Below are 21,788 nucleotides of genomic sequence, written 5' to 3'. Positions count from 1 at the left end.
GCTGCTTCTCAGGATTTGCAGCCTGCTCCCAGCTGAGCTGCAGTGGCATTTTATTTATTTAGTTGTGGTTAATGATTTCTTCAAGCAGTACTAGGGAGGATGAGTGTTCTCACAATAAAAGACAACCTTTATTAAAGGACCATATTTAGATTATGAACATCCTGTTACTTGGACTTCATTTTTCTCACCATGTTGAGGATCCATGAAAAATTCCTGAAACACTCTGCATTCATCCTTGAAGAGCACTGGGCAAACAGAGAGCTTTTTAGAATTACATGTATCTGCCTTGAACTCACTGCTCAGAGAGACTGATATCAAATAATTGTGAATGATGTTTTTGCCTCAGGATTTTTAAAAATGCTTTCCTGATGAATCTGCAATGCAAAGAGTGTTGCGAACCCTGGGTCTATAGCTAGTGAGACAGTTTTCCTTCTTTGTCACTGTTTTCCTCCAGAAATTTTTCATTGTTCAAGGTTGCATCTTATATCAGTGCTCATCATGCTACCTTTCACAGGTAGCTTGACCACTTCATGCCAGGCCATCTCAGGTTCAAAGGATGAGCCATATAATAGATTCAGCAGTCTCTTCCCCATTTGCCTGTTTCCTGAGGGGAGAGAGCTCCGTGTGGGGACCCACATCCACACTGCAGGAGGAGAGAGGTCTCACAGTTATCCAAAGGGTTAAAATGTGTCCCAGATGATGAATGGCCATTTTCCCTTCAAAGCTGACAGCTGGACATGTTTAAAAGGCAGGCAAGGCAGAATGTTTGTTGTAATTTAGAGCTCCCCATTTGAAAATGGGATATCAATGGCTGTAGTGTGTATTTGCTGAAAGAATAACAAATAAACAAATGAAAACTTAACATCTGGCCCGTTTTCCTGAAACCATAAAACAGAAACATCATTACCAGAGTATACAATGGCACTTGGCAGGTACAGAGGGTGTAGAAAATCCTGAAAGGGAGAAAGTAGGATGGGAAATGAATCAGGAAATTCTCCAAATTGATGATTGTGATGATGATGACAATGGCAACAATGCTGGTGCTGGTGGTGGTAGTAGTGGTGGTGTTGATACTTTTCTGAATATTTCCTCAAAATGGTACATTATGTTTTTAATTGTTCTGTTACAGTAGTCCCAGTTTTCTCCCATTGCTCTCCTCTGCCCTGACCCCACACCCTCAAAGTCAATTCCCATTGTGTTGTTCATGTCCATGGGTCATTTACACCTGTTCATTGATTAGACCCTTCCACTTTTTTATCCCCTTATTCCCCTCTGGTGTTGATATTAAAATAGCAATAAAGCCACATTTATCCCTACTCAATGTACCAACTATCTATTTTAATCACTCAAAAATTATTTATAAATATCTAATATGTATGAGGATGAATTCCTACATCCAGTGTTCTTGGATGTAGGAATGCATCCTGAGGTAAAGATAAGCAAAGTATTGAGTCATGAAGATTGTATTCAGTGGGGGAAATTTCAATCATATTGAATCTTTATGACAGAGCTACAAAGTGGGAATTGGTTGCTACGGATTTACAGGAGTTTAAAACCCGAGTAGTTTAATCAACTCTCATTCATGAATATCTGTCCTTTTGGTGAATCAGGATACATCAGAGAAATTATCATTTGTGACTTTAGCCAAGTATTATGTTCTTTATTGTTAATGTAAAGGGGAGAGGGAAGAGGTACATCCCCATACTTAAGAAACCATCTGCTTGAGCACCAAAACACCTAGATTCAAATTTCCTCTTGGCCATTCATCCATGTTGTGATATTGGATAGGTCCTTTCCTTCTCTGAGTTCTGGTTTTACCTTTCTCTGAGTTCTGCAGGGAGATGGTTGAGTGGATTGGTAGTCCTCAAAGTGTGAGTCTCACAGAGGCAGTCTCCGAACTACCTGGGAACTCCTTTGAAACGCAGATTATCATGGAGCACCCCATACCTACTGCATCAGAAACTCTGGGTGGGGCCCAGCAATTTCTGTTTCAACTAGCCCTCCAGGTGATCCCGCTATGCACTAAACTTTCAGAAGCACTAGACTAGATAGTCAAATATAATGATTAAGAGCGTCAGAGTCAAACAGATAGGGATTTGACCCAAGCTTTACAACTCACTAGCTTCATGAATATTGGCAGTTCACTGAACTACTTTATTTCCTGAGCCATCAAATGGGAGCAATCATGGTCTCTTTCCTCTTGATCTGTTATGAATGAGATAACACATGTAAAATACACCAGCAAAAACTCAGCATTGAAATGATTTATCCTCATTCATGATCGAAAACACTTTAACTTTGAAATTTTAAGATTCTTTCATATTTGAATAGGACCTCCAAAATGTTGACTAGCCCAAACAATGCCCAGGCAAGAAAAAAAATGAATTTGTATTTTAACAACCTAAATGCAGATTAGAACTGGCAGAATGCAGCAGCAAATGTTTGTGCAGCAAGAGGCAGGAAGCAGTATCACAAACAGATGCTGTGTTTGGCATCCAGACCATCATCCAGCCATGTCCCTCTGTAGCAATCAGCCTGCCCCAACCACCAAATCTGTAGGCTTTGCAAGTTTGCTGTCTAGTTGAATGGAACCTCGAATGTCCATCCATGTGTGTATTTGGCTGGCAGTGATCAAGGAATTGAGCAAAAGGAGGAAGAGCAGCAATCTAACCAGCAGATAGAAGCTGAAGGGGTGGTGCCATTTGAATCCTGTGGATGCTGCATCCCTTTCCCCACTACCACTCCCTTGCATCCCCTCTACTCTGCAGGCAGCATGATCCAAAGAAAATTCCAGGTCCCTCATAAAACATGTTAAACCACTAGAAAACAGAAAGGAATAGATGAATAGTGTCCTGCCAGCCACGAGAGATTGAAAGGTGGTTCAATGCACTATAAATCCACTTGCCCCCAATAAAGGGGTTAAGTTGAAGTTTAAGTACAGGAAAAGTGAATCCCCCAAGGTAATTTATTTTCTGAGAAAGCCTAATTACAGAGTTCAATATAGCCAAATATTTTAGAGATGATGTATGACAGTGGGTAAGGTATCAGTCCTCGGACTCAGGCAGCTAGGGATTGAATTTTGACTCTGCCATTTACAAGCTGCATGATCTTAGGCAAGTTTCTTAATATTTCTAAGCCTCATTTCTCTCTTAAGTAAAATTGGAATAATAATAGTGTCTACCAACAGAAGGTGGGTCTGAGGATGAAAGGGTATTATGCTTAGCATAACATCTAGCATAGTAAGTGTTCAGTAAGTTATTTTAAAAAATAATGATTAAAAATTTTCCTGAATTATTATAAGCACACTGTAGGGCACAGGAAGACTGTTTAAAAGCAATTTTAGGAGGTCCTCTCTTTAAAACCTGTCACCCAGTGAATTTCTGTCTGTCCTGCCCCTAAGTTTTGATGAAAATCATCTGTCTCTGTGGGTTGCAAGTGGAACTGTCTCAAGTCAAAATGTAATTTACTAGCTCACAAGACTGAGAAGTCCTGAGGTAGATTGGCTTCAGGCATGGCTGGCTTCAGAACTCAAAACAATATCTTGAGGATGAATTTTGCCACATTCATTTTCATCTCAGCCTCCAAGATGCAGCAAGAGGCCTGCAATACCTCAATACTCTTAGGACTCTCGCTGCAGAAGGAGACAGGCTCCTTTTTTCTGGTATCTCTGATAGTCTCTGCTTTTCTCTGATTGGACCTGCTTTGGCAAGCTTGAACCAATCGTGGCATGCAGGAGTAATCAGGTGTGCTGATTGGCTGGGGCTTAAATCACATGATCACTTGGGAGGTGGGCAGGGTGCCACCTAGAACTGTGAACTGATAGTGAGGGAATGCTGAATGCCCACCAGAAAATTTCATGCTATTGCTGTGGAGGCAAACAGTACGGAGACACTCTGCCTCCTCTTTTCTTTCTCTTTTTTTCTTTTCTGTCAGTCCTTTTGTGCTGCATGCATATGTAGCCCCTGACCTCACGGGGTTACTGAACTCCACATCAGTTTTTCATAAAATGAAGCTAGTGGATAACTTATATCAAAGTTTCCAATAACGCCTGTTAAAATAGGCCTGGAACTCTCCCCAGTGCAGAATCCCTGAAGATCAGACCCAGCGGTCTGTATTTTTAACAAGTTCCTTAAGTGAGTCTAAGAAATACCAAAGTCTGAGAACCATTGAAACAGATGGTAATTAAATAAAGCTAATAAACTATTGATTTAATATGTTACATTTCATTGTAATTTCTTATACCCGTCTATAAAATAAAGACAATAATATATGACTAAGCTACCTCAAGGAACTTCTCTGAGGAGCAATAATTTCATTTTAAAGTACATTTTTTCTGGTTCCTTGGAAATAGTAGTAAAATAAGTTTTATTAATTTGACATTCTGGTGGTAATGGGGTACTCTCTTAAATAGGGAAGTACTATATATTATATGCATTATTTTACTTAATGATGATATTGGGTAAGTCGGTAAACCTCCCTGTGTCTGAATTTATTCAACCATAAAAAGGGAAAACCCCCTATCAGGTTTTAATGAGAATTAAAGTAATTAATTCATGTAACAACCTTAGGACTTTGGCCCATAGTAATCACTCAAATGACGGTTACTCCTACTAGGCACTTACTATGTATTTTCACACTTCATCCTCATAAACCTTAATAGGTGATTATTATTGCACCCATTGTGCAAATCAGGGATGCAAGGCTCAGAGAGATTAATTCACTTATTCAAGGTCTCAGAGCTAGTATGGTAATTATGTCAAAATATAATTGAAATCCACAACTATTCAGCAGGTGCTTTTTTACAAATGATCCACTGATAATTCATGATTTTTTAGCGATTTAGAGGTGTTTCAATTTGACACTATCACAGGGCTAGTTCATAGAGCTAGGTCACCATTAGAATGATGACCCTAAGAGTTTATTACATAGGTGTGGAACATTGTTATTTTTTCACTCTCCATCCTACCAGATTAAGAAAACAATATTAAAACATCTGCTATATAATCTTGACAGGGTGTTAATGAGAATTATTTTATTCAAGATTTAGATTGCTAGGTTAGGGAATAAAAGTTACCTAAATTACTCCTAAGGACTAATTTATACAACAGGAGAATGAAGCTCAATATGTTGTTTATTTTTTGCAGGGGAGTTTGTTTATTCTCAGTTTTATTTTTTTTTTTTTGGCAAGATTTATTTGTAGACCGTTTCCATTTTTCATCAAACCAGAATTACTGCCATGGCTATATTTACAATTTAGGAAATGTAAGGACTTAATAAGCTTGAGAACTTCTACTCTATACACTCTTAGAAGTTTTTTTTTTTTGCACACTGCTCCATGTTTTGACTCTGTTTTAAAATAATTATTGATTCCTTTTTGCCATAACTTCTCTCAACTTTACCCATGCCCAGCTCCTCACAGCTGTCTACACAAGTTCACTTCGAGTATCAGCTGGCTCATGCTGCTCCCACTTCCCGGAATGTTGGTTCTCCTCCCTACACATCTTACCCCACCTCTCGTGGCTCAGCTTAAGTCTGACCTCTTATAGGATGGTTAAATGCTCCACCCTACAGTGATCATTCTCTCAATTATTAACTTTCACTTTCAGATTTTTTAAATTTGTGCTTCTTCTGAGCAATTCCTTGAAATTTAGCTGGAGGTCACTGTGAGTTGGGTACCAGAACAAGCTGTTTCCTTGGAATCCCATGCTAGGAAGTGTATCACAGTCTCTGGGCTATGCACAGCAAGGGTGAAGACTCCACAGGAAGCATTTTTTATCTGAGCCTCATTGCTGGCTCTGTTACACATCGGAATGTTTTCCCCGACAGACGTACTTATTCTTTATCACACAGTTCTAATCTATATAGTTCACTTTTGTGTTCTGTATATTTTAATACGCCTCATGAATTTTTTTTCCTGGGGAACTTGCAAATTAAAAAGCAAATGAATAGATCTGTTAGAAGCATTTGCATTGCAGGTAACAACATATAACCCACCTTGATTTGGCTCAAGCAACAAAGAATGTGTTGACTCATATAGACAAAAAATCTAGAGGCTTTGGCTGAAGCTTGATCCAGAAGTTCAAATTATACCTGGCTACTTTGTAAGTCCCTCTTCTCTGCCCTCTGCCCTTTGAGGTTTCAGCCTCTCTCTCTCTTCATGGCAGCAAAATGCAACCACATGTCTAAAGCACCCAGCCCATTACGTTCACAGGAAGAAGGAAGGTTTCTTAGGATTGCTCCTATAGGGTAGGAAAGGTGCCTTTCTCTCCTGGAATAGATGTCTCTCATCTCACTGGAATCAGGTCTGTGTCTTCTATGGGCAAAATCATTTAGCTGCATGGTGTAGAAAGTTTTACAACCATTGATTTAAACAAATCTGGTATAAAATGGGAAAGGGTGACTCTACAAGGGAAATCTGGGGTACTTTTAGGAAGTTAGCATTAGCAACCTAGGGGCCCAAAACATAATAATCACTCTGTGTCAGAAGGTTTATACATAACTGTATCCATCATTTCAAGGTGTCAGCAATTTCTCTGCAAGCAGATGGCAGGACCTTCAAGTGAGAAATCGGTCTTCAGCTTTCTTTGTAGGTTTCACAGTAGCCAGCATACCTATTAGGCTCCCAGCTGGATCCCTTCCTGCCTGTTTTTGGTCACTGCTGTAATTTATAATAGAAGTTCACTCGAACAGCTGAACTCTACACTGCCTCTCATCACCATGAAAGGAGAGCTCAATGACTTACTCTTCGGATTAATCTGTGCAGTGGTGGAACAGGATCAATATAATGTGGGTGGCTCTGGGGCATTTGGGTTCCTATGGCTTCTGCCTAAGATCACACAATGCACACCATGAGAGCTGGGGTGAAAGCTGAGAAACGAATGCCCTCCTGTACTTCGTCATAACTGCACTAGGAATATTGTCTATGTCCACATATACCCACAATCATGAACTCAGGAATGGCATGTGGAACTCAGGTGAGAACTGCTTTAGGACTTTGTGCTCTTTCCGTGCAAATCTCCACAGCCTGAGTAACTGATGATGTTGCCAGCTTTAGCAAATAAAAATACAGCATGGTCAGTTACATTTGAGTTTCCAATAAACGACAAATAATGTTGTAATATAAATATGGCCCCTGCAATGTTTGTAGGAGTGATACTAGTAGTATTAAATGAAGCACCTTGGTCAAGGCTGTCATTAAGTGCGTGCATCTGAGCTGTGCTTTGCCTCACAGCTTTCCAAATAATTCAGTCTTCATGGGAATCAAATGTGGGATAGAGTCCTGTGTTTAATGCTTCCTAGCTATGTTGCCTTATGTCAGTTTCCTTAATTCTTTGAGCTTTATTATCTACAAAATAGAGAAAACAATAGCTCCTACCTCATAGGGTGATTGAGAGGATTCAGTGCTATACAATACATAAAATTTTAATTTAGGGCCAGGCATATAGTAAGCTCTAAATAAACAATAGGTATAAAGTATGAAGATAAGTATCTGCAGCCACTCATACAGGCATCTTGAATTCTTTATAATAACTCACTTCCCTTTCTCATGCAAAGTAGGAACAAAAAATAATGCTTAATGGGGAAATCTTTAATACTGAGTTATTTCTTGCCTGAGTGTTTACTTAGGATTCGTTCAGCACACAGCAAGTATGATTAGATGCTGGTGATGGGGAGGGGGAGCTGTGTACCTCCCTCTGCTCTCATGCACCTTTGGCTCATGTAGGACGCAGAACAGTGGAGAGAATTTGTAAGAAGACAGCCTGTGCCTCTGGAATTCGAAGATTTCAGTCAGAGAATGAGTTCATATAAACCTTTACAGACAACCTGCCTCCAAGTAAAATGAAAACTTCTGAGTGAACGTTTTATCTTCAGTGTCTTTCGCAGTACATGGCATATATTAGGTACTCAGTGAGTGTTTGCTGAAATAGAGGGACTATAAGATGAGAATTGCTTTTTATCCCTTTGGGGGGTGGCTTCCAAAGGAAGTGGAAATCTATAGAATTGGGGTCTATGTCCTACTGATAGGATGACCATGTAATTTTTCATCTGAACTGGGACATTTTTAGAACATTGAAAGAGGATGATAATAATAATTAAATAGGCACAGCAGTCGTGTGCTGGAACTTCCACAGGTGAACAAGGACATCTGTTCCCCCTATCTGCAAATATCACCTGGCACTCGGTGACTGGAAAGCGTGAAGGGTTTCAGATACAAATATGTATCTGCCCATTGAACAAAGCCATAATGCTGATTTGAACAGAGAATGAGGAGTCACAAGCATGGTTTTCACCATGGTCTGAGTCATGTCCACGATGTGGAATTAGCATTTAATTGTTTAATTTTTTTTTTAGTTAACAGTTGCTAAATCATCCTCAGTAAACACACTGTGTAATCTTAGACCAGCACTTCTGCAAACAGCCTGGAGGTCACAGTGGTCTCATTCCCTCAATGTTCCCGCTGCTACAGTCATCCAGAGGGAGGCAGCTGGGAGAAAGTGAAAAGAATACTAGACTTCATTAATATTTGTCAATTATACCTGGAAAAAGAGAGAGACAGAGAGAGAAATAGGGATACTGAAATCAAGTCCTCATTCTCTGACCCAGATACCCAGCTGTGCTCTAAGAGAAAAATCCAACTCAATGCATTTTGTAAATAAAATCATATTGGAACATACCCACTTACTTATTTTGTGTGATTGCTCTCTAGCTACAATGGCAGACTTGAGTAGTTGAGACAGGATGTATACTGTGCCAAGCCTAAAATATTTACTCTCTGATCCTTTACAGTAAAAGTTTGCAAACCCCTGCTCTAATGTAGTTATACTGGCCAATATCTTCCAACTCCTTTTCTTGTAACTCCTCTATCTCCTCCTTTTAGCTACCGGTCTTTGAATGCTGCACACCAACCAGTGAGCTAAGTGCCCACCCACAACATGTATGCGTTTGCTAAATTGTCACAAATCCCTGAAAGGGGGGAGGCAGTATGCATGGTGGTCCGAATGCAGACTCTGAAAGCGACTGTTATGTTTTGCACCTCTATTCCATCACCAGCCAGCTGCAAGAACTTTATCTAGTTGTTTAAATGTCCACATCCCTAAGAAGTAGGGCCTCTGACTAGCCTGCACTTTACAGCTGAGAGAATTGAGGCTTAGCGAGCAACGGAAGTCAAGGTATTCTGGCCCCAGAGCCTAAGCTCTTAAACAATATTATACCGTGACTATGGAGCTAAAATGGTACACTAGACATTAAATGCCTTTTAAAAAGAATATCAAACACAATGCCAATAAGAGGAGCACACTGTGGTCATTCCTACATAATTGTTATTTTTCTACATTATACAGTCAAGGAAGCCTCACATCTTGGGATTGACTCCAAACCAAATTAACTAGTAATTTGGGGTCATTGTTTATTGTTGCTCAATATAAAGTATTGATGAACAATAATGATGATTAGTATGACTTGCCCCCAGATTATAACTCTTCTTCCTGTTGACCTAATTTGATTATATAATTTTCAAGCTGGTTTACCCTCTGCATCCCTACTGCTCTGCCATGAACCCCTTCTCTTCCTGGCTTGTATATATTTCACTGAGTATAAAAAAATAATACTACATTGTTTTATATTGCATCTTTACACAAGCCTTCACACAGCATTTAGATAACTCTAATTGGAAGCATTACTTATAATGAGGATGGGTGTGGAGAAGCCACTGATTGTGTTTACCCGTTGGAAAATAATTACACCATTCATATGCCATTAGATCATCATTTGTGAATAATATGTGTCTGGGCTTTAATGATACCCTCTTTTTATTAAATAAGTCATCATATTTTGGGCAGGGAATTGTAGTTTACACTGGAAGTAAATCATTTGACACTTTGATCAGTCACTTTCACCCAGGTTGACTAAGAGTGGATTTCCTCAACTGCAACATGTGAGCACACCTGAGATGGAGGCTACATGTTCCTTGCCTTCCACCAGCAGTCTCCACTGAAGTTAAAAACAGAGGATCCTACCATGCCTAATCAATTCATCTATCTGTTTGCTAAAACAAGATATTTCTTTTGTTTCTTCCAGAACACAGGAAACCACAAATTCAGTGGAAAAACAAACTGCTACACATAAAAAAACAATTAACAAATTGAGTAAATTTTATAATTTTCAACTCATCAGTTTGGGTCAAGTAGCCACAACTCATGGTTGAACCACCATTATGCCAGAGATTTCATTAAACAGAGAGGGATACAAAGTATATCTAAAAAAAAAAACAGTTTCAGCAGGACTTCAGACTTGCATGTCTTAGTATTCAGTAGAACATAGGAGGGTATTCCTATACAGGATTATCGAACTCTTTCCTTGTGCAGCTACCTTCTCCTTGGAGCCTTAGCCCCTCTGAAAATTTACATCTTTGTCCTTAATTCAGCAAGCTGTCCCCACCTTGCTTAGGACACCTCTCTCTACACAAGGGTCAAGCAAGTGCTCAAAGCAGAAAACTGGGGTGCTCTAGGGCTTGCTTTATATGTTTTATTTTTTTAAGGAATCCCTGATTTTTAAAACAGTTACTTCATATATGTTCATTTTTTTTAGTTGTTTATGGCAAGGAATAAAAAAGCTTAAGGTCAATATCCCTCATAAGTATAGATGCAGAAATACCTAACAAAATATTAGCAAATTAGGGTCATCAGTATGTGCAGAGGATATTACACCATGGGCAATAAAAACTATCCCAAGAATGTAAGGTTGGTTTAACACACAAAAGTCAATCAATGCTATTGACCATATTCAGGGAATAATTGAGAAAAAGAATTTGATAAAATTCAGTACCCTTTATTATGAAAAATATCCGAGAAAATTAAGAATAGAAAGAACTTCCTCAATTGACTGACAACACACAAAAAATTTAATATTATGCTTAATGGTAAAAACAAGCAAGGTGCTAGTACTCGTTACTTTTATCTAAACTTTATTGGATGTCCCAGACAAAATCATAAGACAAATGTCAAATTTTATTTATCTGTATTTATCTACCTATCTGTCTATCTGATATATGTATAGATAGTGAAAGAGGATTGTGGTTATAGCTGAATATAGAGTTGATGATTGGTGGTGTAGTATTGACTCACTTAGAAATAGTCATTGAGGTTACAGGTGGAAATGTAGAGAAAAACAAAGTGATGACCAAGGAGAGGACTTTGAAGAATTCCTTTAGTTGTAGAATTTGAATGAACTACAAAACTAACAATTTGCTTCTTCCTCTTTTTTCAGCTACATAACTAGTTATAATAGCAATAGCCTGGAAATATCAATTTTTAAAATTTCCTAATATTCTAACTTTCCTGCATCCCCACAACAATATCCCTAGTTGGAATTTAAATCTTTTTTTACCTTGAGAATTGCAGCCACAGCCTGCAGTAGTATGCCATTCCCAGGTTCATATATACCTTGTCCATTTTCTGTTTTCTGTAATTCAGCTGAATCATTCTTTCCAAAAAGCAAATAAAATCATATTATTTTATTTTAAACTCTTTAGTAGTTTCCACTTTCCTTTAAATGAAGACCAAACATGCTCCATCACTTTCAGGACTGTTCAGAACTTGGTCTTGTCCTCACACTCAACCCATACTCTTGCCACTCCTACAAACATGTTACCCTCTATTCACTGTAACTTCTTTAAGTTCCTTGATAGTTCCAAGCACTCTAAAGAACACTTTATTCCCAATCTCACCATCCAGTTAACTTTCTAAATGTATCATACTCATTGACACATCCATTGAATGGTACTTCCTCTGGGACATCAAGTTTTGGGCAGGTTCCTCTATTCTGTGCTCTCCTAGCACTCTGTAGACCTCCCCCCGTCTGAAGGCACTGTAACATCATGATTAACTGTTTTGTTATTATTTTCTCCACTCTCTTCCAAGACACAGTGCTTGGCACAGAGAATATACTAATTGAGTACATGTTAAATATCGAGAGAGTGAACAAGAAAAGAAGTCAGTGAAGGAGTGTTTGGGGGAAAAGAATCTGAATCAACAAAGTAAGAGAAGTTGCACTTTACAAAACTTGCATTTATGAAGTTCTTTTAAAAATACATTTTCACGTGCCTTTTTTGATTTGCAGAGTACTTTCATCCTATGAAGTGCTTAGCATTTATTATCCCCAGTGTAGAAAATCTGAAAATAGTTTTCTAACCTAAATCATGACCACATGTGGCCTATCTGAGATTAGAAGCATCTTTAGATTCCAAATCTGTGTGTTTTAGCCGGAGTAAGTAACACTAGCTGCTGTAACAAACAACTCAAAAGTATGGTAGCCTCACACAATAAATGTTTATTTCTCATGAATGTTTCAGAGTCCATTGTGGATGGAGGGGTGGGCAGGGTTCTGACAGTTGGGTCTTCAGGGACCTGGACACATTCCATGCCATGTGTTTCTTCCAGCTTAACAAACAGCTTCGAGAATCTGACATCATATAGGTGTCATCCATTTGGCAGGGTGAGGAAAAAGGGAGAGAAGAGATCAAAGGGAAGACAAATTGATTATAGCTTCTTAGATCAAACAATAAAATGTCTCTTCCCTCTACATTCCATTGATGAGAACTAGTCAGGTTGTCCCCATACACAGGGTAGGTTGGGAAATGAGAATAAGCTGTGTGCTGAGGATGAAAAAATGGGTTTATGAGCATCTGATTGGTCTCTGTTGAAACATATACATTAATTAATTAGTTCATTTATTTTATCACACATGTATACATTTTATTGTTTATTAAAACTAGGAACCATTCTAAAATATGGAAATAAAATACAATCTTAAACTTTATGATCCTTACATTCTAAAGAGGGCATGCAGGTTTTTTAAAAATAGAATAAAATTTCCTGTTGAGAAAAGAAAAGCTGTATACAAAGACAGAGGTATTTGTAATATAGGCTGGTCAAGGAAACATCTCTGGTCAGAGGACATTTGCAGAGAGCTGTAGGAAGTAAAGGAACAAGCCATGTGGATATAATAGTGAGGTAGATCTGGCAGAGAACAGCAACTGCAGAGACCTCATGGTGCTTGATGTGTGTGAAGGTCAGTAAGGTGGCTGGAGCAGAGTGGAAGTGGTGGAAGGTTATAGATGATGCGGTTAGCGAAGCAGTGGGTTAGCAATTCAGGTCAGCCTTTGTAGGCCATTATGAGAACTGAGCTGGGAGGATGCTGGAGGAGTAAAATGATCTGACGTGTTTTCATTGTGTCAATCTGGAAAATAGGCAGTTGTAGAACAGTCAAACAGTTCTCTGAAGTATAGTGGATTATAATGTCTCAGCTATCTTACTTTTTTTAATTGAGGTATAATTTATATAAAGTAGTATTCATGATCTTCGGAGTTTGTGAGTTTGGACAAGCACATACAATCATGTAACCCTCACCCCACTACAATAATGATATAAAACAGTTCTATCACCACCCAAATTTTGTTATACTGCCCCTCACAGTAACCTCCTCTGCCCATTCCCATGGCCTAGTGACCACTGGTCTGATTCCTGTCCTATAGTGCTGCCCTTTTCAAAATGTCATATCAGTGGAGTCATGGAGTACGTAGCCTTTTGAGTCTAACTTCTTTGGTTTAGCATTATACATTCAAGATTTGTCCATGTTGTGTGTTTTGGTAATTTGGTCCTTTTCATTGCTAAGTTATACACTGTTGAATGGATATACCACAGTTTCTTTTTCCATTCACGAGAATTTGTGATTTTTCCAGTATTCGACAGTTATGAATAAGGCCTCTAAAGACATTATTTTGTTTGTGTGTATGTGTGTGTGTGTGTGTAAATGTAAGTTTTCATTTGCCTTGGGAAAATATCTAGAATGGGATATTTTACTTTTAAAAGTCCAATTCAATTAGGCATTAAGCTACAGAGGAAAGTCTTTCATTCATTAATTGCACACGTATGAAGTCCACACGTGTGGTGTTACAAGGTGTTAGACTCCACAAGGTGTTAGAGCTACCACAGTGAACACACCAGGCAAGGACCCCTTCTCTGTGCAATATAGAGACATGGGTATGCCTACCATATTCCAGGCACTAGGAATAAAATAAAGGAAAAAAAAATACAATTACTCTTTCTGTTGTATTAGCAAGTTAAAAGTCAAGAAAATATCAAGCCCAGGTGAGTACAAAAAATAAAATAAAGTGGGTTTGTGAAAGCTCAGAGGCAATTTCTCTGAAAAAGTCACATTTAGGCCAAAGCTGGAGAGATGAGGAAGCACCATCCATCCTAAGACCTGGAACAAGGGTGTTAGGGCAGTTGAACAGACAGGACAAAGGCCTCAGTGTGAACGCTGGCAATGAGTGTTCAATGAGATAGAGTAACTGAAAGGTATTGAATAAGTGTATGTCAGACAGTGGGCTAGATATTAATCTATGTTCCAAGTTATAACATATTCCTCATTTAAATAGAGTACCCAAATTCCCAGTAAAACTGTCTCCCTGTTAAATACGGAGTAACAATTAGACCTAATAAAGAAGAATGTTGCCGTAGCTAAGCATCAAGTCTGTCCTACCACTGTGATCACCTTTGCTCCCCTAAGCTAAAAATAAAGTGTGCCCAGGGAGTGGGAGTGAGCTCTACATGGCTGTCTGCACACACAGTGGAAGTAATTGAACGGTAATGCCTCAATGCCTTTCACAGTGGCATCTCACTTACTCTAAAAAAAATGGAATGGAGAACAAGCCAGAGGTCTCAGGCAGTATGTCAAGATACTTTATAGAGCCAAAGAAAGCTATAAAACAAAGAAACCAACAACCAAAAGTCACTGACAGCTAAAAGAAATGGACTGCTTCGAGCAGCATTTTCTCTGGTTCTGTGATTCAGTGTCCTTCTCTCCCAGACATATACACTTTCTGAGATAGCAAAGCCTCATGGAGAGATTCACAAACTCCACCAGGCTTCATGAGCTTACGTTATGTCTAAATTTGTGCTTTAGAGAGATGTGGCAATTGTGGGTGTACCTTTGCTACAGTAGGTTAGAAAACTCCAGATAAAATGAGAACTCCCTTTATCTGTGTGTGGAACATAGGTGACCACAGCTCAAAACACTAATCTAAATGTTGCTATCTGTTTTTCTGACAACTTAACTACAATATGATCAGAAGGCAAATTCTGTTTGATACCTAGTGATGCCTCAGATTTGGCACCAATTTAAAAATAGGTGATCAAATAAATATGAGGGTAGGACTTAGGCCAAAAAATAGGTTCAAATATATGAATGGGGTAGGGTTTAGAAGTTGGTATATATACCCACTGGGAATGGAAGATTTATTAAAATTACAAGGTGGGGATTTAGGCTACCCAGAGGGATTATAATAGCATGCTTAACATGATCATTCATTACACTTGTACATGATGATGGAGAAACTAATGGAAGAATCTCTGGTTGATGAGGTAGCTTGAATGAACATGTATGTTTTGTGCTTGTGACTTCTCAAAACACCAGTGGGGGTGGGGGAAATAGAAGTCTACAAAAAAAAAAAAGAAAGAAAAAGAAAGTGACAGAGGAGAAGACCCTAGAGCATACAAAGGAAGAAAATGAAGCTGAAATCTAGTACTGATGTGAAGAGCCAGTTTGCAACAGGCTGGTGTTAGCCTCGGAACCTCAGAGAGGTTCAGGCTTCGGAGGTATTGTGTAATTCTTAAGGAACTGGAAAGAGGTGAGCCTGAATTGAGAGGACTGTTTGAAAAACCTTGTAAGAGGTAGTTACTCCCCTACCCCACCTCACACTAGGGCCCCTCCACCCCATCTCACACCCATCGACCCCTCTTTGCTCACCCTGAGAAGCTAAGAGCTTCACTTGCTGGAGAAATTGAACCAGAGAACCTCGAGACTTGAACCAGACTGTAAGACTACAATTTTCAGTAACACTTATTTGTATTTATTGATTTATTTCCATGGCTGTTGATTATAGTGCTAAACAGATGAGCCATACATACTTGTTTTCACTATATGGCTATGAATACAAATATCCTAAGGTTTAAAATATTCGTTTATAATTTTGTACTAGCGGCAAGTTGTCTCTGAAGCAAATATTAGAGATCCCTCTCATTTCAAAGCTTTCCCCAACATTAGCACTTACCTCTCGGGGTTGTTATGGGTATTAAATCCGAGAATGTAAACAAGTCCAGGTGAAGTACATAGTCAAAGCTGCACAATTACGTGTCTCCATGCTTTTTTCTTTCAAATCTCCTTCCTTCTCTTCTCTAATGGACATCTTTTTTCATGCACCAAATATTCACTACCCTATTTTTTGTAGGTGTAGAACCTTAATTTTTTAGTGGGTAACTCCGTACTTAATCACTAAGACCTGTGGTTTGGAAAGAGCTGACCTCCCTATGCCACCTCCAAAGGGTGGGGATGAGATTTAAATCTAACCCATGCCTCGAGGATCACAGGAAATTGTTATTGAGCTATATATAGCACAGTAGTCTTGCTGATCGGAGCCAATACATAGTTCACAGGTATGTTGAGGAAGTAAAGCCCCTCCCACAGGGATTGCTAGGCAATGAGAGGGAAGCCTGGAGCCGTTGGTGGCCAGCGTGACTGGGGAGCTTGCCTGAAAGTGAAGCCAACACAAACAGTAACAGACGAGGCTTCATTGAGTTCAGACAATGACAGAGAGCACCTTCATTCAGCTGTGCCTGAACTTTCTCAGTTATGCTGGCCAACAAATCTCCCGCAATTTTTCCTAAATCAGGTTGGACTGAGTGATTGGCACTTCCAAGTATAAGCCTTTGACCCAATCACATTCTTGTATCTATTCCATTCTTTCAAGATGTCCTCTGTTAAATCCCTCTTCTCAGTATTTCTTTGCCTATGTTAAATTATTACTTTACTGAATTCTATATTTTGTTCAGAAATTATGCATCATTTAAAAATAATTTCCATAGTATGACGCACCATTTCATGCAATCAATAAGGATAAGGGCTTGGTTTTTGACAGATCTTTGCTGTGTGGTTTGGGAAAAATTCTTGATCATTCCTAAGTCTGCACTAATTAGATTTTTGCTTGGTCATTATAATGAAAATTCTCTCATCAAGGTTACTGATGGAATAATCCACATTTCTATATTCATTGCTCAATTTCCAGGCCTTTCATTGCCTTACCAGTGACGTTTGACAAATCTGATGACCTCCTCCTCTTTTTTCACCTAGCATCCAAGACTTCACAATCACCTGGTCTTCCTCCCACCTCACCCACTGCTCCATCTCAGGTTCTTTTCCTGGTGACTCCTCATCTTCTGTCTCTGAATATCGGAGCATTTAGTTCTTGGCCCACTTTCCCATCTTCACGTACTTGGCAATTTCTGTTAGTGCTCTTTACCAGCCTCATGGCTGTAAGTGCATCCATAAAGCTGGTGCCCCCCTGGGGCATTATGTCCTCAGAACCCAGTCTTGGATTCTAACTGCCTACTTGATAGCTTCTCTTAAATATCTAATAGAGTTTTCAATCAAACCTACTGAACCCCCAATTTCTGTTCAAACTGAACTCTTGATTGTGCCACCAAACCTGGATCACCCAGATCTTCTCCACTTTTGGGCAAAAATGCTGGAAGTCATGCCACCCACTGTCTCTCACCTAAGTGTGCCGTTCCCTCAGCGGCCTTGTGCTCGCTCCCCTCTGCCTGGAATGCCATTTCCTTGAGAGCGCCGTGCCTCACTTTTTCACATTCTGTAGGTCTTTGTTCAAATGCCAGCTTCTCAATATGGTCTTCCCTGACCATGACATTTAAGATGTGTGGACTCTGGAGTCAGACAGTCCAGATTTGAATTATGGCTCTGATACTCCTTAGCTAGCACTCACTGAATCTTCTTTAAAAAAAAAAACACATCTTGGGCTCATTTTGTTCATCTTTAACATAAGGCTAACTCATCTTGTGGAGGTTTGTGAGGACTAAATGAATTAATGTATGTATAGTTTTTATATTGTCACTTATTATTATCCACTTAAAATTAACAGGAAAAGGATGTTATTAGAACAGGAAACATCATTTCTAGTAACATCAAAGGGGATAAGCAGAAGAATATGCCTTTTTATGTAAAGCAAAAATTCTTTATAGACCAGAAGACCACTCCACTCATTGGCTCCACCCGTGGATAAATTTCTGATCTATCAGGTGGGGTGCCTGTTCTTTCTTTCCAAGTCAATGAGCTAGGGGTGTCCCCTGGGAAAGGGGTAAAATCAAAATTTTCTTATAATGTGCTTTTCAGCAAAGGTGACAAGAGGTTTCTTATCTTCCAGAAGAGATGCTGTAATTAAGAAAACCTCTGACATAAAAGTGAGCTACTCAAGATGCTCAAGCTATATATTTAAAGTGTAATTTTCTATCTGTTTCTCAAGGCAACAGACTGTGCTGCTTCTCACCAACAGGGAAGCGGTGTCCTTATAACCTCAAAGCAACCACTGATAAGAGAAACAAGACCACTGGTTTTGTATCAGATGCAAGCAATGATTTAGCCAAGATTTATTAAATAAACTTAGTTATATTCCTTCCTGTTTCCATTTTGCCATTGTAGAAACGAAAGAAGGAAAGGAAAGGGCAAACTCCAAAACAACTCTTAATTTCTATTTTCCTTACTTAAAAACAATTTAAACTGTCAGTATGCCCACTTACACACATGCATACACCCACATACATTTTGGAAAACTCTGAAAAGTTCACATGGATGAAACCCAACGGCACAAACTGAATTGTGCCATCACATCGTTTTCATGATTCACTGCCTGCCTGCAAGGGGCTGGGCAATAGTGATGGACACTGGAATGCACACCAGAGCAGAGGCCAGTTTGGTGATTTTAATGTTGAACTCAATGGGAGAATGCAGCCATGTGGAAGGAGCAGGGACTAACTCCAATCGTAAACCTCGTTTATGATGTCTGTCCACTTAACACCATTTATTTTATTTGGGTTGTGTGTATGGTGTCATGCTGAGGAGAAATTAGTGGTTTCTCTAGTTTCTTTCTAAACCAGGTGGGCCATATCCTGCTACTAAATAAGTTGTTAACCCAGCAACTTCGCCACCCACAGGTCCCAAAACCACTGACTTCCTTGGAACTATCGGAGATTAATGTCCTCTGCCTGTTGAATAGCATAATCAGGTGGAAAACCAAAACTCTCATTTATTTAATGGCTGTAATGCATTACTTAAAATATAGATGGAAATTCTCCTAAATAAGAGGAAAATAGCTCTTTCTAAAAGCTTATTTATCTACAATGTTTTATTTTAACCTCCTTTGCATCTTAGCATTTGTTTCAATTCTGTGAAGTTTGTGAGTATTGCTATTTCCATCTAGCAATGGAGACACAAGTGGTTAAATAGTGATTAATAAAGCCAACCTGAGGTGTGTGTACTGTTGTCTCTCCATTTTTCCTTGTGAAAATTTTAATTTATAAATCCTACTGGAGGGGGTTTGAACTGCTTTACACAGTTCCTAGTGGAAGTCCTCTCACATACCTGCCCTTGGCTAACACTTTTGTTTCTAGCGAGTTTTGATTCCTAGTTTTCCCCCCCTAAATTTATTTTTTTAATTCTTATTTGTAGTTTTTCCTTTACCATTTGTCCCCCTTATACTCCTCTCCCTCCTCCACTATCCCCACACTGTTGTCCATGTCCATGAGTCCTTTTTTCCTTTTTATATGTTCCCCCCACCCGAAAATGTCCCTCCCCCACACCCAGGGCTGTCAGCCTGCCCTGCATCTATGAGTCTGTCTCTATTGTGCTTGGTAGTTCAGTTTACGCATTAGATCCCACATATGGTTGAAATCATATGGTATTTATCTTTCTCTGACTGGCTTATTTCACTTAGCATAATGTTCTCTAGGTCCATCCATACTGTCACAAAGGGTAAACTTTTCTTCTTTTTTATGGCCAAGGAGTATTCCACTGTGTAAATGTCCCATAGTTGTTGTATCTACTCATGTACTGATGGACACTTGGGCTGTTTCCATATCTTGATGATTGTAAATAATGCTGCAATGAACATAGGGATGCTTATGTTCTTTTGAATTAGTGTTTGGGATTTCTTTGCATGTAATTCATTTAATTTTATAGCAAGTATTGTTTGAACATCAACTTTGCACAAGACGCTCTGCTCAGCAGAGAAAGGGAATTATAGGGGGCTGGGGGATAGGGAGGTTACTTCTTTATAAAGCAAAATAGAAAAGCCCACATTGGCTGTTCTGCATTTGGTTGTTTTACAATGTGTGTGTGTGTGTGTGTGTGTGTGTGTGTGTGTGTGTAATAATCCCTTATAATGGTAGGCTGTGATCATGGGCTCTACAGACCTGGAAGGCAGGTTACACACTACAAATTCATTCATTTAACACTTATTTGTTAAGTACCTACTGTGTGACAGATAGAGTTCTAGACACTGAGAATGAAGCAGTAAAGAAACATAAAATGTCCTGCTTTGTGGGATTTACATCACAGTTCATATTAGCTTTACTCCAAACAGACCTAGCAGGTAGATTCCAGCCTAGAGTTTACACATGTGGGGGATGTATAAAATGATCTACAAACCAAGACACTGAATAAATCTCAGTCCCTTTTAACTCCAGTTTATGAATGTAAAATGTACTTAGCAAAGTCTTCAGGCAGAGGGTTTAGTAGCTGCAGTAATGGTAAAAAATACAGGATGGGGTAAAAGTAGGCTTATAATTGTGAGTACACAAGACACGGTTTATTCTGTATTATTGTTTATTAATTATTGTATTATTTTCCATGTGAACAATTGTAAACCTACCTTAGCCCCACTCTATAATTATGATCTCAACTAGAATGTAATGAATAAATTAGTTATGCCTGAATATTGATTTTAAAAATATTTCCTCCTCCATCTTTTAAAAAATTATTTTATTGTTGTTCAATTACAGTTGTCTGCATTTTCTCCCCACCCCTCCCCCCCACCCCAGCCAAACCCACCTCCCTGCCTTGCTTCCATCCTCCCCCTTGGTTTTGTCCATGTGTCCTTTATAGTAGTTCCTGAAAACCCTTCTCCCCACTGTCCCCTCCCCCCTCCCCTCTGGCTATTGTTAGATTGTTCTTAATTTCAATGTTTCTGGTTATATTTTGTTTGCTTTTTTCTTTTGTTGATTATGTTCCAGTTAAAGGTGAGATCATATTGTATTTGTCCCTCACCGCCTGGCTTATTTCATTTAGCATAATGCTCTCCAGTTCCATCCAAGCTGTCATAAAGGGTAGGAGCTCCTTTTTTCTCTCTGCTGCATAGAATTCCATTGTGTAAGTGTACCATAGTTTTTTGATCCACTCATTTGCTGATGGGCACCTAGGTTGCTTCCAGCACTTGGCTATTGTAAATTGTGTTGCTATGAACATTGGAGTGCATAGGTTCTTTTGGAACCTATGGTGTTTCAGGGTTCTTAGGGTATAATCTCAGTGGTGGAATTGCTGGGTCAAAAGGCAGTTCCATTTTTAGTTTTCTGAGAAAATTCCATACTGTTTTCCACAGTGTCTGCACCAGTCTGCAATCCCACCAACAGTGCACTAGGGTTCCCCCTTCTACATATCTTCTCCAACACTTGCTTGTTGATTTGTTTATGTCGTCACTCTGATTTGTGTGAAGTAGTATCTCATTGTGGTTTTAATTTGCATCTCTCTGATGGCTAGTGATGCTGAGCATCTTTTCATATGTCTCTGGGCCCTCTGTATGTCCTCCTTGGAGAAGTGTCTGTTCAAATCTTTTGCCTATTTTTTAATTGGGTTTTTTGTCTTCCTGGAGTGGAGTTGTGTGAGTT

At 39.1% G+C, this 21,788-nt stretch overlaps 1 pseudogene; it reads right to left on the bottom strand.

Moving 5' to 3' along the window:
- Positions 1-17,756, bottom strand: part of LOC123808350 — a 37,563-nt pseudogene extending 19,807 nt beyond the window's left edge.
- Positions 17,757-21,788: the final 4,032 nt, after the last annotated feature.

Source organism: Phyllostomus hastatus, unplaced genomic scaffold (genome assembly GCF_019186645.2).
Source record: "Phyllostomus hastatus isolate PE091 unplaced genomic scaffold, TTU_PhHast_1.1 phas_contig_150, whole genome shotgun sequence".
NCBI lineage: Eukaryota > Metazoa > Chordata > Mammalia > Chiroptera > Phyllostomidae > Phyllostomus > Phyllostomus hastatus.
Note: the sequence above shows the minus strand (reverse complement) of the source record. Positions and strands in the feature narration are given on the sequence as shown.